Below are 18,239 nucleotides of genomic sequence, written 5' to 3' on the forward strand. Positions count from 1 at the left end.
CACTAATTAAAATTTTTTATGAGTGCTTTTTAGGGAGGGAAAATAGAACAACCAATATTAAAAATTAAGGGGCATAATGGAATGAAAAAGGTATAATTTAGGTATAAGAGAAGAGGGCAAGTTAGTGGAGGTTATATGGAGAGGAATGTATAACAATAAATATCTTTGAAATATTCATGTTCATTATTACTATTCTAGAAGCTTACACACATGCATACATACATATTTCTTAATATACAGATATATAATATTTGAACATATATGTAATACTTGTGTACACATATAATGTATAAATATACATTTATATATGCATATATGTATACAAATATAGATATAGAAAGAGGAAGAGAAAGACATGCATACAAACAGACAATTAAAATGGTGATACCATATGTATTTTGTGCCCCTTCACAACAGAACAGGCTAATAATTAGCAGGAATAAATAACCTCTTTCAGAATTGTTTATAAGTAAAAATTGAAACTATTGGCAATGCTCTTGGTTTCTGTCCAGAACTTGAAAGTAAGGCTCTATTACTGAAAACATTACAGAATTGAGTTATAGAATATGACACAATATGATTTGGCAGTTTCAAGATGGTATAGCTACAGACCATAGAGCATGATGAAGTCAAACTGGTACCTCCTTGGAAACGTTGTGGCCCCTGGCTAGCTTGTGTAGTACTTGGAAGTTCTATGTGCACTGCAGCAAAGAAAATAATTTTCAGTGCTCTGGACCTGGAAACTCTATAGGGTCCAATAACAACTGACCTCTCAAGACATGCTCACTGTTGCAGTATTATCATGAATACGAAAGCAGATACTAACCACATTTTCTTGATTTAAGTCCCATTGCATAGGTCAAATCCCATGCCTAGAAGCATTATTAGGCCCCCAAACTCTTGAGAGCCAAGTTCTATGTTCCAGGGGAGAACCTTTTACTATTAATCTGCTAAATGGACACAGTATCAAGCTGACTCTTAGTCACATATAACCATATACAATATATTTTACTTACCCATACATATTAACATAATAACTTTATAACCATAAATTATATATCTCTGAATCTTTGTCAGAGAAGCTTTATTGGAGTAGATTGTGAATAACAAAAAAAAAAACAAAACCCACAAGTAGACAAGGTACTGAAATTAAAATTCTTATCCCTAATGGAATATATATTCTGAATCTTCTCTTCCAAGTCTCTGTATCAATATGGAAGAGAGATGAAAAGAGTACAAAAATTAAGCCTGGTGGATGACTACACAGGGAAGCTGCATAAATCAACTTATAGCAGTTATGACAACATGCACATGATCTGTGCATTTTCAATTCCCAGACCAAATCCCAGCACTGTGAGAAGAAATGTGCAAAGTCTAGCTCCTACCAAATGAACTATTGTCATTTCCTAGCTGCTGGGAGTGGAGAGTCAGTTTTCTCTAAAACCGTGACCCTCCAGTGAAAAGACACACAGAAACAAGAATATTTTGGCAACAGAAATTATTTTCATGAGTAAAAAAGAAAAATGACACAAAATTGGGTGTGTAGGGAGGGGATAAATCTAGAAAGAGCATCTGAGAATAGAAGTAAATATGATCAAAACACTTTGCATTAGAATGTGTGTGCAGAAGGCACAGGCCATTGCAACAGTGGACAAGCAATGATGAGAAACAACATACAGGAGGCAGTTCTCATTCCACCATGTAGGGCCTGGGGAGAGAATTCAAGGCCCTTAGGGCCTTGCTGGCCTAGAAACCCATTGTCTTAGGGGAAAGGGAATAAGTATATTTAGAATGCAATTTTCTGTCATTATATCTCTATGTATGTGAAAAAGCTGAGGTTAAGGACAGTAAGAATGCCATAAAGAGACCTGTTTAAGAGGAGACATAGATGGAATAGCCATCCTATATATTGTGTATAATGCTGTGTCAACTGTGTTGAAGCACATTGTGGAGGAAAAACAGATGCAAAGCCACTTTGTTTAAAAAAATAAACTTCTCTGAGTGACCGTCCACAGTAACTTTCTAAGGACAGAGTATATTATGACATTAGCAAAGTTGATATGTGTTCCAGCTAGTGTGGCTTATCTATGAATCAAAGCTGGGGAGCTCAGTTGTACTATAATGTTTTTGAATTTCTTGTCCGGATAACTATTTTCACTTTTGAGTATTTTACAAATGAGAACTTGTATGAATATATAACCTTGTGTCCTAGGGGGACAAGTTAAAGAAGTGGTAGTGAAGAAAACAAAAACATTTCTCAAGGGCTCATGTCTTCAAAATATTTGATTTCCACAGAACCAAATGCACTTCACAGTTTAACTGCAGAGTAAGAAGCAGCTTTAGGGAAAGAGGAAAAGTATGATTTATATTTTTGACCTAAACCTCTCCAACTGTGTTTCTCATTGGCAGCTAATTTTATTCCTCAGAGTATGCTTGGCAATGTCTGAGTAAAGGTTTCATTGTCATGACTTCAGGATGCTATGTGCAGGTAGCAAAAAGTAGGCTAAGAATGCCAGTAACATCTTCCAATGCATGAAACCAGCAGGTCCCTAGTATAAAATCTCAGTGGAGGCATGTGGAGAAACTGTTGTATCTAATAACAGAGGCTTGCAAATGCGACATTTAAAATTAACTATACATCCTTATAATGTGGGAAAAGGAAATATGTCAAAGGCGTTAGTCATAGAGAGTGATGTTTAGATGTAAGAGACTAACAGGTTCGGACAGGAAAGACATGGCATCCATTTCTGTGCGAGCCACATCCTTTCTGAGAGGAAAGCCAGTGTGGTATGTACCAATGAGCTGCAGAATACCAGAGAAGGAGATCCTAGCTCTGGCTGCCATTACACGGTGGCCATGTAAACTTTTCCTAAGAGTTTTGCTTTTATATTATTTTTGATTATAGAGTGGGGCTTAAAGTAACTTATGCATCATCAAATGCTGTAGGTATAAGAATCCATAATAAAATTTACTAAAACATTATTATTATTATTATAAACATAAGAAAAATCACTGCTTTTGCTCATCGGGCTGCTTGTCAGTCCTTTTATTCTATAAATTAAAGATACTTGATAATACACTCTTCACTGTGAGATATACAATCTGAAACTTTGTTTCTTTAATCCTATGACAAACGAAATAACTAAAATTTAGAACCGGTGGCTGGAGAGGTGGCTATGTTGTTAAGTGCTTCCCTCTTTTGGAAAGATTCCACATAGTTCTCAGCATGCACATTAGACAACTCACAACCACCCCTGACTGCAGTTCTGTGGGGTTTGACTTCCACAGAACTAGATGCATGTCACAGATTCACTGCAGACCAAGAAGCAACTTCAGGGAGAGGACAAAGTATGATTGGGACATTTGAGCTACTATACATATATGACTATATTGTCTTTTAATTTATTTGTATCTTCATTATTTCTCTTATCATACTGCTCTAGGTAAGACTTTGATCAAAACATACAATAAAACCACTCAGAACCCTTGTCTCATTCTTGATTTTAGTTAAATTTTTCGACTCTATCATAAAATGTTATAAATTTGCCATACATATTTTTTTCTCTGTTAAGAGATATGTCTTCTATTTCTTATGCTCTTAGAGATTTGATTATAAAGCCAGGTTGGGAAGCTTTGTGGGTTTTGTTTTCTGATTGCTAAGATGATGAGGGAATGTCTTTCTATAATTCTTCTTATACATTGTACTGCACTCTACTCTACTGCTTTTGTATTTAAGGGGTGTGTATGTGTGAGTGTGTGTGTGTGTGTGTGTGTGTATGTGTGTGTGTGTGTGTGTGTGTGTGTGTGTGTGTGTGTGTGCATTAAGCCTAAGCCAACCTCACATACCTAGTACCTAGGAGGAAACCAACATGGTTATGATGTATAAAAATAATGGGCTCCAAAATTTGAATAACAAGCATATACAAGTAATCTGTGTGTCTATATTGTTCTAGAAACTTTATTTTTTTCTTCCATTTTTATTAAATTAGGTAATTCTTGTTTACATTTCAAATGTTATTCCATTTCGCAATTCCCTGTCCATTAGCCCCCTAAACCCTACCCCTCCCCTTCTACATGGGTGTTCCCCTCCCCATTCAACCCCCATTACCGTCCACAACAATCCCCTACACTGGGGGTCCAACCTTGGCAGGACCAAGGGCTTCTCTTTCCACTGGTGCCCCAACAAGGATATTCTCTGCTACATATATAGTTGGAGCCCAGAGTCTGTCCATGTACAGTCTTTGGGTAGTGCTTTGGTCCCTGGAAGCTCTGGTTGGTTGGCATTGCCGTTCTTATGGGATTGCAAACCCCTTCAGCTCTTTCAGACCTTTCTCTAATGCCTTAAACAGAGGTCCCTTTCTCAGATCAGTGGTTTGCTGCTGGCATTTGCCTCTGTATTTGATACGCTCTTGCTGTGTCTCTCAGGAGAGATCTATCTCTTCTCTGGTTCCTGTCAACATGAACTTCTTAGCTTCATCTACCTTATCTAGTTTTGGAAATATATATACGGCACATATGGGGCAACTGTAAATGGCTGTTCTTTCCGTCTTTGCTCCAAACTTTGCCTCCCTATCCCCTCCTATGGATATTTTTGTTCCCCTTTTAAAGAAGTAGTGAAGCATCTGCATTTTGGTCAGCCTTCTTGAGATTCATGTGGTCTGTGTCTTGGGTAATTCGAGCATTTGGGCTAATATCCACTTATCAATGAGTGCATACCATGTGTGTTTTTCTGTGATAGGGTTGCCTCACTCAGGATGATGTTTTCCAGTTCCATCCATTTGCCTATGAATTTCATAAAGTCATTATTTTTGATAGCTAAGTAGTATTCCATTGTGTAGACGTACCACATTTTCTGTATCCATTCCTCTGTTGAAGGGCATCTGGGATCTTTCCAGTTTCTGGCTATTTTAAATAAGACTGCTATGAACATAGTGGAACATGTCTCTTTGTTGTATGTTGGATAATCTTTTGGGTATATGCCCAAGCTTGGTCCTCAGGTACTGCAATGTCCTATTTTCTGAGGAACCTGCAGACTGATTTCCAGAGTGGTTGTACCAGTTTGCAATCCCACCCACCCTCTTTCTCTACATCCTTGCCAGCATCTGCTGTCACCTGAGTTTTTGATCTTAGTCATTCTGACTGGTGTGAGGTGGAATCTCAGGGTTGTTTTGATTTGCATTTCCCTGATGACTAAGGATGTTGGACACTTCTTCAGATGCTTCTCAGCCATTCAATAATCCTCAGCTGTGAATTCTTTGTTTAGCTCTGTACCCCACTTTTAATAGGTTTATATGGCTCTCTGGAGTCCAACTTTGTGCGTTCTTTGCATATTTTGGATATTAGCCCTCTATCGGATGTAGAATTGCTAAAGATTCTTTCCCAATCTTTTGGTTGCTGTTTTGTCCTAATGTCCGTGTCCTTTGCCTTGCAGAAAGAAGTTTTGCAGCTTTATGGGATCCCATTTGTTAATACTTGATCTTAGACCATAAGCCATTGATGTTCTGTTCAGGAAATTTTCTCCAATGCCCATGTGTTTGAGACTCTTCTCCACTTTTTCTTCTATTAGTTTGAGTGTGACTAGTTTGATGTAGATTTCCTTGATCCACTTGGACTTAAACTTTGTACTGGATTATAAGCATGGATCAAAATGCATTCTTCCACATGCTGACCTCCAGTTGAACCAGCAGCACTTGTTGAAAATGTTCTTTTTTTCCACTGGATGGTTTTAGCTCCTTTGTCAAAAATCAAGTGACCATAGGTATGTGGGTTCATTTCTGGGTTTAAAATTCTATTCCACTGGTTTGTCTGCCTGTTTCTGTACCAATACCATACAGTTTTAATCATTATTACTCTGTAATACTGCTTGAAGTCAAGGATGATGATTCCCCCAGAAGTCCTTTTAATGTTGAGAATAGTTTTAGCTATCCTGGGTTTTTTGTTATTCCAAATGAATTTGCAAATTGTTCTTTCTATCTCTTTGAAGAGTTGGATTGGAATTTTGATGGAGATTGCCTTGAATCTGTAGATTTAATCTATAGTAATCTGTAGATTACTATATTCATCCTACCAATCCATGAACATGAGAGATCTTTCCATCTTCTGAGATATTCTTCCATTTCTTTCTTCAGATACTTGAAGTTCTTATCATACAGATCTTTCAATTGCTTGGTTAAAGTCAAACCAAGGTATTTAGTATTATTTGTGACTATTATGAAGGGTGTCATTTTCCTAATTTCTTTCTCAGCCTGTTTATCTTTGTGTAGAGGAAGGTTATTGATTTGTTTGAGTTACTTTTATACCCAGCCAGTTTTCTGAAGTTGTTTAACAGGTTAAGTAGTTCTCTAGTGGAACTTTTGGAGTCACTTAAGCATACTATCATGTCATCTGCAAATAGTGATGTTTTGACTTCTTCCTTTCCAATTTATTTCCCTTTGACCTCCTTTTGTTGTCTGATTGCTCTGGTTAGGACTTCAAGAACTATATTGAATAAGTAGGGAGAGAGTGGGCAGCATTGTCTAGTCCCTGATTTTAGTGGGATTGCTTCCAGTTTCTCTCCATTTAGTCTCCATTTAGGTTTGCTGTATCTGGCTTTTACTATGTTCCGATATGCGCCTGGAATTCCTGTTCTTTCCAGGACTTTTGATTTCTTATTTTGTTTACTTACTGATTTATTGATATAACTTTATCTACTTTTGGAATCAAGGTAGTACTGATTTTATAAAATGAGTCTTGCAGTGTATATTCCTTCATATTTTGTATATTTTGAAGAGTATTATCTTCCTTATTAGCTCGATTTTGGGAATCTCTTGGAAGATATTTTATTTCAATTTCACTGTTATGGGTTTGTTTTTAGTATGTATATCTTTGGTTTAATTTTGGCAAGTCATATACATATGAATATGTATATATCCAGGGATTTCTTTCTTCTATATCATCCAGGATATTGATAAATAAATATTCAAATATTCTCAATAATCTTCCAATTTTGCTGTAATCTGTTGTAACTCTCTTTCTCATCTTTAATTTTCTTTTCTTTTCTTCTCTCCCTTTTGATTAGTTTGTCTGAAGATTTTTAATACCTTTATTTTAAATTACAAACTTTTTGATTCCTTCTACATACCATTATTTCAGTCTCTGATTCATTAAATTCTATCCCACCCTTATTATTTTTTCTGATTTTTGCATTTGCATTTGGTTTATTCTTTGCCTTCTAAGATGTTATGATGCAGCATTAGGTTTATTTTAGATTTAAAAAATATTTTAATATTGCATTCATATCTCTGTATATCTTTTGGCACATAATGTTTTATTTTAATTTAATTTAGAAAGTTTTAATTTTATCCATAATTTTGGTCAACTGGTAATTAAAAGTTGTATATTTCAGTCTCTAAATTTTTATGTAGCTTCTGTAGTTCACCTTGTCGCAGATTTATAGTTTATAAAATCCATATTTCATAAACTGAAAGATATTTTTATTTATTTTGAGGTCATTGGGATTTATTTTTTGGGCCATTATGTGGTTAATTTTAAAAAGTCTCTTGTCTGCTGAGAATAAAATTGGATTACTGGAGGATAAAATATTCTGTATAGGGCTGGAGAGATGGCTCAGTGGTTAAGAACCGCTTCCATCCTAAGTTCAATTCCCAGCAACCACAGCCATCTGTGATGGGATCCAATGACCTCTTCTGGTGTGTCTGAAGACAGAGCCAGTGTACTCACATAAATAAATAATCTTTAAAAAATATTCTGTATATATATGATAAATCCATTTGATCCCTGATATTCCTCAACTCTGATATATATATATATATATATATATATATATATATATATATTAGTTTCTATGATCTATCTGGCGACAAGAATAATGTACTAAAATAATGCATACCTGGTCCTCTCTGGACTTTTGTATGCATTTCTGTTTAAGAAGATGAGAATCTCAAAATCTCAGATGTATTCATATATATATATATATTCTTGATAAATTGTATCAATTATTAATATGAGTTTAATTTTATTTATTTATGCTTAATCTCTTTTGACTAATTTTGGTTTCAAGTCTACCTAACCAGTAGCAGAGTGGGTTGGGCATGACAGTATAGTATTTAGCTGACCTAATTTCATACTATATTTCTTACAGGTCTGGCATTTGTTCAATACTTAGTTCACAGGCAACAAATAAGATTATAGAGCTATCCAATATTAGAAATGAAATTACAAGTAGACCATTCTAATCCTCCTGCAGCATAGGCAGTTGCAATTCTTGAACACATATTTACATATGCCAATTTATATATTTGACACTATTCTGTATTTTATTACAAATAGCTACAAATAGTCACAATCCAGAAATGTATTTTTGGTTTGCAGTAAGAATTTAATATAGAACATCAACACTTAATTCAAATAGTAATGTTAACCAGAAATTTATTTGGGAACCATGTATGTGGGAATGTGAAAGGTAAAGATCATCTTACATTATAAATGTTTCATTCTGACAACTGTAGGCTGTTGTTCTGTTGCTATAATATGTTAACAAGTCTCAGAAGCAGCTTTAGAAACCATGGTCCTAAAGGAGTAAGTTTTTACTGTGGATAACATAGGATTGTTGAAGATAATTTCTAAATGATTTCTGCTTATTCTTAAAGTCTATTCACAAATTCTGAATAAGAAATAATTTTTGGCATTTTCCTACAAAATTTCTCCACATTATACATAATTATATACAAATATTGTATTTAATCAAGCAATAAATAATCATTCCATCCATGCCTCAGGACCTTTTGACCATCATCAAACTGAATGAGTGAAAGATCTATATCTCACATCAGGATTGAAGCCCCAAGCTCTCATAAAAAATCACAGATGTGCTTATAAAATAAATTAACTGTAATCTTTAGAGAGGTGTCGGTTGTGCACATTTAATTTCACATGTTTTTAAAGATTAATAAATCAGGTAAACATAAATGCATGCCAGAAGCCATAACACATTACATACTCAGTTAGATGAGTTGTGTTCTCTGTTACTTTAATTAATAGTCACTTAGCGAAAGTTTCTTGTAGTGAAGCATTACGCTTCTGCTGTTAACTTAAGCAAAAGAGTAACATTTATTTTAAATTACTGCATCTGTTGATTCAGGATTAATATTTATGTGGTAAAGAATGAAAACTGTAGTATAAGCATTGAAATGAGACAATTATTTTTAAAGTTATTTTATTTTGATTTCTGTTTATGTGTGGGTGTGAGTGTGAATACAAATGACATCAGGAAGCAGAATCATTTGCTCTTTTTGAGTTGGTGTTAGAGGTCATTGAATTGCCTAATATAGATGTTGAGAACCAAACTCAGGGTCTATGCAACAGCAGTTCAAACTACAAACTGCTAACTACCTCATCAGCCCAGGAAACAAGGCATTTCTAAACATAATGACCACTTGAAACTTCCTTATTATGTGTAGTTAGATATATTATTTTTCTGTTCCTTGGCTAAATTAGAATTTTAGAATTTTGTTTTAGTAACTAACTATATTCAGGAATGAGAAGTGCTGGTGATAGGTTTGAGACTTAAGAAAGACTCAACACTTTGGTGCTTCTGCCAAAGGCACTCCTAGCTTTCCCATTCTCTCTCTCTCTCTCTCTCTCTCTCTCTCTCTCTCTCTCTCTCTCTCTCTCTCTCTGTGTGTGTGTGTGTGTGTGTGCATGTGTGTGTGTGTGTGTGTGTGTGTGTGTGTGTGTGTGCATGTGTTTAAACTCTCTTTAGTTTAAAAGCACATGGGAATGGTGTTTCGAATAAAGATCACTTGATAGAGGACTTTTCTTAGTTATATAAAGCCCAAGATTCCATCCCTAATCAAATGAAGTCATAAGAGAAGTACATTTTTAAAAGGGCTATCAACTGAAATAGCTCTTGTCTTTTTGCAAATAATTATAGAATGGCGTTCAACTTTATACTCTCAAACAAACTATTGAACACCAATAATAACTATTGATAAAAAAGCTTAATATATGGAATTTAGACCACTTGGAAAACTACCCTCAGTTGTCGGTAAGGTTTTCCTACTGACAGGGTAGCCTGTCCACTCTGCTTTGATTCATTATTGTAGTGGATTCGGGACCTACCAGGTATATGGAGGTACCCTTTGATTACATCCCTCCTCTATAGTGCCATTCTGTTGCTTGTAGTCATAGAAACTTAACTAGTAACATTAGATAAGCAAAAAATTTATATGTGTAATACTCCATGTATGAGCAAGATGTTTTCAGAGATAATGCTTATTAATCTTATATCCCTACCAACATTGACTTTTCCTAAATATGAGTTTTAAAAACTTTTACTGTTTTGTATGTTTATTTTACCTAAATCTCTTCCTGACTGCTTTACACTATCGTCCCTCAAACATTTATAATCCCAAGTAACATTCATTGAGCAACATGTGCCACATGATGTCAGTGCTAAATATGCAGAGGTAAATATGTCCTCCCATGGCGGCTCTCATTCCTCCATTAACCTTGTAAGACATTTATTCCTATTTTATCTAAGGGGCTGCATCACAATCCTTAAGTATTGAAAATTCCAAAACTGAACAAGAAAACTCACTTTCAATGATATCATTTGAACTTTTCAGCAGGTATATAGAAAACTGTCACCTTTCATTAAGATATAAGTAAGATCAAATACTTACCATGGTCACTGAATATTTCTTCCTGCTTCTGTCTCTATTGGATGAGGCAATTAATCAATAAGTAAGAAGAGGGGTGAAAACATGGTCTTTGATATTTAATAAATGAATCAGTGAAGTCCCTTGCTTAGGCATATAAATTAATAAGTATTAAATCCTTTACTTAATGAGGAATTTCCGAATAAATTGCCAAAAAGACCATGGCATAAATTCAAAGGCATTTTCTGACCTTCTCATACTCTGGCAAACATGAATTTTTAACAAGATACTTTATCTGGAAGGTCTGCTCAAAAAGGTCTGTTCATATGAAAACTGAGTGTTGGGAGGGCAACTTAAGAATGTAACTAAGCTAGCAAGAGTACATTTAACTTAAAGGAGGTTAAATTTCTAGAAAAGATTTACAGTTTTAATGATTTTATAAAATCTTAGTAAAAGATAACATGGGTCTATATTTTTATTAAGACACTTCTCTTACATTTTAAAATGCTACAGCATCATTAGAAACAAATAAAACTGTTCCTACCTTCTAAATGTTACAACAATCATAAATAAAAATACAGTTTCCCATAGTGTTACATTGTCTATTATTACTCAAAGTGTGTTAAGAAAATAAAATAAGAGCATATGGCAAAATGTCCACAGAGCTCATTCTATACAGTACAAAATTTCCTTTTTTTTTTACTATTTTATTGCTTAGTAGATAATTAATAATGAAATAGCATCATTAGTCAAAGGATCAAAATGATATGTATACTAAGTTTTGTAAGCAAGGTTTAAAACCCAGAAAATGGAAACTAATGTCTTAACACTTTATTTTTTTCATAAAATTTCGAAACTACACAATTTTAGAATTTTATGTAAAAATGTCAGCTGAGCAGTCGTGCAGTAGGAAGTCAGAGACAGGTGGATCTCGGTGAACTTGGTTTTTGAGAAGTATATTTACTCTGTTCTGAGTATGTTGTTTAAAACATTTTGTCCACTCTTTTTCTCATAAAGAAAAAAGCCACAATGGAAAGCTTTGCTGAAGTTCTCATGTTTAAAAACACTATGTATCTACGTAGTGTGCTCAACACTATTTCATTTAAGGTCTTGATTAAACAAAAAGGTTATTATGAAAGTGATTCACTCTCCATAGAGTATTCTCTCCCTATCTCTATTTTATATTAGGGGTTATTTAGAATCAGGTGTCTTCATACTTGAATTTTCTGCCATGGCCAAAGAAAAATGTGTAACTGTGGCAAAAAAATATTATATCCTAAAGCCCAAATTAGCACTTTGTCCAGGGATTCAAGGTAAAGCAAAAGACAGGTTCTTAAAATCAGCTGGTAATAACTAAGAACATGAGAATTCTGTTCATACTTGGTATCGAATTTGTAGTGCCCTGTTATACACTGATGTGAATTATGTATGCATACATGCACAGAATTCATATATATATGAATTTATATGTATATATAAAATTTATATGTATGGGTTTAATTATTGAAACCCAATGTTTGCCAGTCATGAGTGGAACAAGACCATAAAACAAAATGAAATTAGGATTTTAGTTAGAAAGAAGTGCTATGACACATGCATTCACACTCATACAAACTACACTCATAAACCCACACTCATGCATCCAATAATAAAGATATAATAATAATAATAATAATTAGTCAAAACAAAAATTAAGTATTTTATATCACAGTTTGATCTTCTGCTGACAGTTTGACAACCCCTTTGAATGTTTATGGCTCTTTGGATGAGTAAAGTTTTCATCAATAGGTAAGATGAATATCTACAAATGTTGTTTCTATTTGGGAAGTATCTAGAAGTTGAGTATTTTGATTGTAAGAAAGGTTTTGTTAAACATGAAAATGAAGATAAAAAGTTAAGTTTTGCAATTTTTGAGAAAAAATTGAATCAAACTTTAATTAAACACTGATCAAGATGATGGACTCTGGCCAGGTTTACTCCTGGATTCCCAGAAAATTGCTAGGAGTCCCATGTCACAGAGGCTTAAAAAAGAGAAAACCCTTCTAAGAAGGATGGAAGCATCAACACCATAAGAACAACAATACCAACCAACCAGAGCTCCCAGGGACTAAACCACTATCCTAAGAGTACACATGGACAGACCCATGGCTCCAGCTGCATACATAGCAGAGGATGGCCTTGCTGGGCACCAGTGAGAGGAGTAGACCTTGGTCCTGTCGATGCTTCACTTATTATAGGGGAAAGTCAGGGTGTGGAGGTGGAAAGTGGAGGGTGGATGGGTGGGGGAAAACTCTCAGAGAATAAGGGGGAGGGAAGATAGGATTGGGGAAATGGGAAAATGGATAACATTTGAAATGTAAATAAAAACTATCCAAGAAAAACAAGAGAGAGAGAGAGAGAGAGAGAGAGAGAGAGAGAACCATAAAGCCATCATGTTTCCAATCACAGGAAAGAATGTATCCTGATGTGCTTTCTGCATCCCTCCCACATACAGTCAGGAGCAAACATACATTGTGATTTATCTCCTGTCCACATCCCCCTCTTTTCTACATCCAATCAAGCACATTCATTGCAGTGGGGTCAAATGAACTTGTTCAGGGGAGCAAAAGCATGTGGCTTTTTGTCTCTCATCAACAACTCCAGCATTTCAGAAGCTATATGTCCTTGGGTAAGTGACTTACAAGTTAGTGGCCTTTTTGTTCATAGATCTCTTTGACACAATAATTAAAACCTAAAACATAACTTTGTCCTTCTGTTCCTACTAAGTACCATTAGTTCTTGCATCATAAAATGCCCTATCTAAATAATGGGTTAACTCTTTTTTCATTGTTCACAGTGTGGTCTCAGGGAACCACCTCCAAACATAACCCGCAATTACCATTGACATTAATTACCCTTTAGACATTGACAGTAAGATGATATTGCTAAATAGTTCACTCATGTCTTCATGGGATCAAACTCAAGTTGTTAACCCTTCCTGGCAAGTGTTTTTGCAGACGGAATCATCTTCCTAGTCCAAAATGGGTTTGATTCTTTAAAAGAAAACTTAGTCATAAAATAGAGAGCCATTAACGTAAACATAACTTTGGCTCTCACATTCCTCCCTATCATATCCTGAGTCAAATTCTTGACTCTGTGGGGTACCTGTTTATAGTGGAATCTAAAACCATCAGCTTAATTGTACCCAGACAGCAATTATGACTTCTTTTCCTTTTCCTTTTCCCAACATGCAATGGGTATGTAGTCTTTTGCTCATTTTGGACTCGTGCTGCATATTTGTATGCCAACATGACATAAACTACAGTCATTTAGAAAGAGAGAACCTCAATTGGAAAATGTCACACTGGATTGTTCTGTGAGCAAGACTGATCCATTTTCTTGATTGATTTTGATGTGAAGAGGCCCAGATCACTTGGTGGGTACAGTATCTTGGGACCTGGGGTTATCAGAAAACAGGCTGAGCAAATCACAGGAGCAAGAATTAAGCACCATCTCCCCAAAGTCTGTGCATAAGTTCCTGCCTCCAGATTCTTTCTGTGTTTGAATATGAGCCCTGACTATTTTTATGAAAGAACTAGAACATGAGGTATAAGCTGAATTAACCCTTTTTTGCCCCCAAGTTGTTTTGGTCAATGTTTTATCACAGCAGTACAAACTCTCCTGAGTTTGAAATAAGGGTCAAACTACATTTTTTTGTGGAAGTATCTTGTCATTCTAGAATTATACAAATAAGTCTATTCCTGGACTGGCATTCTTTTTCATTTTGTACCTGATTTGGACAACACACTATATTCCCAATTATGGAAGAATTGATATCTTAATAATGTTGGATTTTCTAAATGGGCACAATGTCTCTTTATTACTTCATGTTTTGAGCTATGCCTTTTCTATCATGATGTATATAACTGAGGCACAATAAATCTTTCCATGCTAAAGTGTATATTGTGAAGTAAGGATAAAACCTGTGGCTCAATTTAACTGTAATTACCACTTATCTTTAAATACTATTATACATGGGAGCTAAAGTTTTGACATAATTTGTGAGATTATCATCAGTTTAGACACAGTTGTTGTTTGAAGAAAGAAGGATCCTTTAACTTCTCTTTCACTGAAGAATATAAGTGTTCTTTTGGGGGGGTTGTTGTCATCAAATTTTTGTTCCTATTACTATTGCACAATTCTGCATGGAAGTTACACTGAGAGTGACAGGAGAATCACTAACAGATATCATTCTTCAAGTTGGTCTACATGTACTCATTTACTTAATATGGTTACATTTTACTTTCCCCAGTTAAGTGCTTCTAGTAAATTTCATGCAATATAATTAGCAGCAGGGCAGAAATTCTTTTTAAAATTATTCCCCATAGAATAGTACTGTGTTATTTTTTTCAACCTACCCTGTTGTGGTTTGCCCTGAAGTTATCTGTATTTTGATGCTAATTCCACTGCCCCAAGGACAGCTGTCTAGTCACTTATTCAGGAATCAGGTGACTTCACCAGAACCTTTTCCCCATTGAATTTGTAAAGTACAGGTGGGAAGGGTGGGCGGGAGAGAAGTTTGAAGGAAGAGGAGGAGACTAGAAGAGAAAGCAGGAGACAGGAGACAGGAGAAAGAAAGAAGTCGTGGCAGTACAATATGGCAGGTGACGTTAAGATTCTGTTCTGTGTATTTACAGGTTGTTATCAATGTTCCTAAAGGATGGATGGTACCGGGCTTTGTATGTTTAAGTGGGCAATTATATCTTATTAGTTGCATCTGAGATTATTGTGTTGCGTGTTCTTTTATGTGATGGTTTGAGTGTAGGAAAGTGTGCAGCCGCAGGAGACAATGGGTCGCTGCGGAGCTGGGCTGTGTTTCCGCCAAGATATCTAGCAGATACCTTGGGCACTGGGGTGTGGACCTAGTGAGGTAAAAGACAACTATAGTTTTTTATTTTTATATTCTTACAACAACACTACCCCACATTTATTTGCAAAGCCCAGTACATTTTATTTTCTGACCATTTTAAAATTGCAGATTCTTTATTGTAGGTTGTTTTCAGACACTGTAACACAAATTTTGAGGCCTGGTTCCTGATTAATTACAATTAAATACATAACTTTCTACGTTTTTTAATTGGCATTTTTAAAATTTTTGATTTGTCTTTGTTGCCAAAGTGTATCTTCAAATTATGAGGACAACAGATTTTTCTGCCTCTTCCTCACCAGTGTTGGGAGTATATCCATAGTCCCATGGAAGGTCTCTTTCCTCCATTTTCAAGGATGGCAATAACAGTTGAAGATATTTGCATGATGTATTTTCTTCACACTGAATTTTCTTTACCTCTTCCACATATCCCACTTAGACTGCATCCTTCTGGAGTCTTTAGAATACTTGCAAAACCAGCCTGCCTCATTTTAAGCTTAAAATCCATTTTATAGTAAAGACAAACTAGGTTCAGACCTGTCTATGATTAAACCTCTGTTCCTTGTGGATTGGGCTTTGTCCCTCCTGTAACCTTAACTACAAAAGGTTCTTTACTGCCCATCCCAGGAATTGCAATCAATTCATTGTTTAAAAAAATGTTTATAACTTTTTCAAACACTACATTTCAAAATTTATGTTCCCCTATAACTGCCTTGTTACACAACTGTCTGTTGTTATGACTACCTTATTACTTCCACTGTATAACCATGTCATTTAGGAGAGAACCTGAGAGCCTCATCTATTTTGCCCACCAAATACCCCATTTGGGAACCCTTATACAGCTGACCAATAAAAGTCTTGTCTTCCTTATATCTAAGACTGACTTCTGGAACCCCACCTTATTGGGAAGCAGACCATGCACACAAATAAAAGAAATCTTGCTTCAATTAATCTGTTGCCTTAATTGTTTTGTCCATGATGATTGGATTGGTGGTATTTCTAGTGCTATCTTTGGAATTAATGTATTCTCTAGGATTAATCATTTCCTCTACCTTGTCTATCTGTGCTGTGCCCACCTGGAGTTCTCAGCACACTAACTCTGCAATGGAATACTCTTCCTACTCTTGCATACATAAGGACTGCAGTGCACCCATCTGGAGAATTCAGGGTCATTCCCACCATTAAGGGCAGCTGATTAGAAACATCTATTCTCTCTATTTCAATCCCTTTTTACCATGCATTTCCCAAGTTTTAAGGCACTGTCTCAGGAAGACATTTTTTTCTTATGACAAATGTCTTTATTAGTCCTGCTACTATATTTTCATATTCACTTATAGGCTTACACTTGTTTTTTAATACATACCTGAGGGTATTTAACAATTTAGACATAACATCTAGCTAAAGTGTTTCTAGGACAGTGATATAAAACATGGGTCACAGTCTCTATGAGGGCAATTTTATTTAAATCCTGTCAAACCTTCCTTGTTCTTATGACTTGAGCAAACTCCGCTCCCTTATTCTCTCATTTCTCTAGAAGTTTTCCATCCCTAAGTCTTAGTGTTTGTATTAGCATTTCAATTCCAAATTCCAGCTCCTTGGGGGGATTATGACATGTAAAACCAAAGCTGAAGGTTCCTGCTGACTTACAGGTGAATGAATGAAGTAGTTCATCTCTCCAGTGCCCTCTGTGTGTTGAGACTGTGCCTAAAAGGAGAATGACCCTGTTTAATACCATGCACAGTATAATTTAGAAGCTTTTAGGTGGATGCTGCATGTACATGCACACTGCACACCCCCCAGACTCAGCTTCATTGAGTATTCTTCAAGGTTTCAGGAAGCATCTGCGCTCACTTGAGTGATGCTTCATCATGTTTCTTTCAATAGGAAATTGCATTTTTTACAAAAATGAACAAGAAACTAAGATTGTGATCAATCACTTCCTGCAATTTCAGTTACAAAATGTCCATAATTTAACTTTTGTTTGGCTTCTACTTCAACAGACAGAAATAAAAAGAAATAGAACACAGAATGTTTGAATGAAATATTTGTGCTTTGGCATCTGTATACCTTTCTGTGCACTTGGCTATTGGCTTTTATTTGGTTATAGTTAGGAAACACTTAAAATGTACAATAAATGAATAGAAACATAAGTAGCTTAATAAGTATTGTTAGATGAAATGACCTGAAATGAATGCCTGGGGGAACAAACAGTAAAGTGAAAGAGGAGTTACCTTTTGATTTAGAGAAGGGCAAAAGAAGTAAAAACAGAATAATTCTGCAAAATGTTTAAAGGAGTTTCTTCAACAAGATAGCAAGATGAATATATTTTCTGTCTGCATTTCTTTTGACATTGTGCTACTGAACCTGTATGTACAAACTATTAAGTTATGTGTCCACATACATAGATATCCACATATATATGCATGACCAGACATGTGAATAAAACTGAATTATCTAAATATGAAAATATACATGTAGACTGAATAATACAGGTGAAGGCTCATAGAGGCATAATATAAAACACAGTAAAAAAGAGAACACTAGACTAAAACTGCAGAGACATTTTCAAGGTTATATGCTTTTATCATTTTGTTCATAAATATTTGAAAATTCATAATATTCACAATGAGATAATGCCTTTTGCAATAATCTAGCATAATAGAAAAGTCATTAAG

Source organism: Rattus rattus, chromosome 3, assembly GCF_011064425.1.
Source record: "Rattus rattus isolate New Zealand chromosome 3, Rrattus_CSIRO_v1, whole genome shotgun sequence".
Taxonomy (NCBI): domain Eukaryota; kingdom Metazoa; phylum Chordata; class Mammalia; order Rodentia; family Muridae; genus Rattus; species Rattus rattus.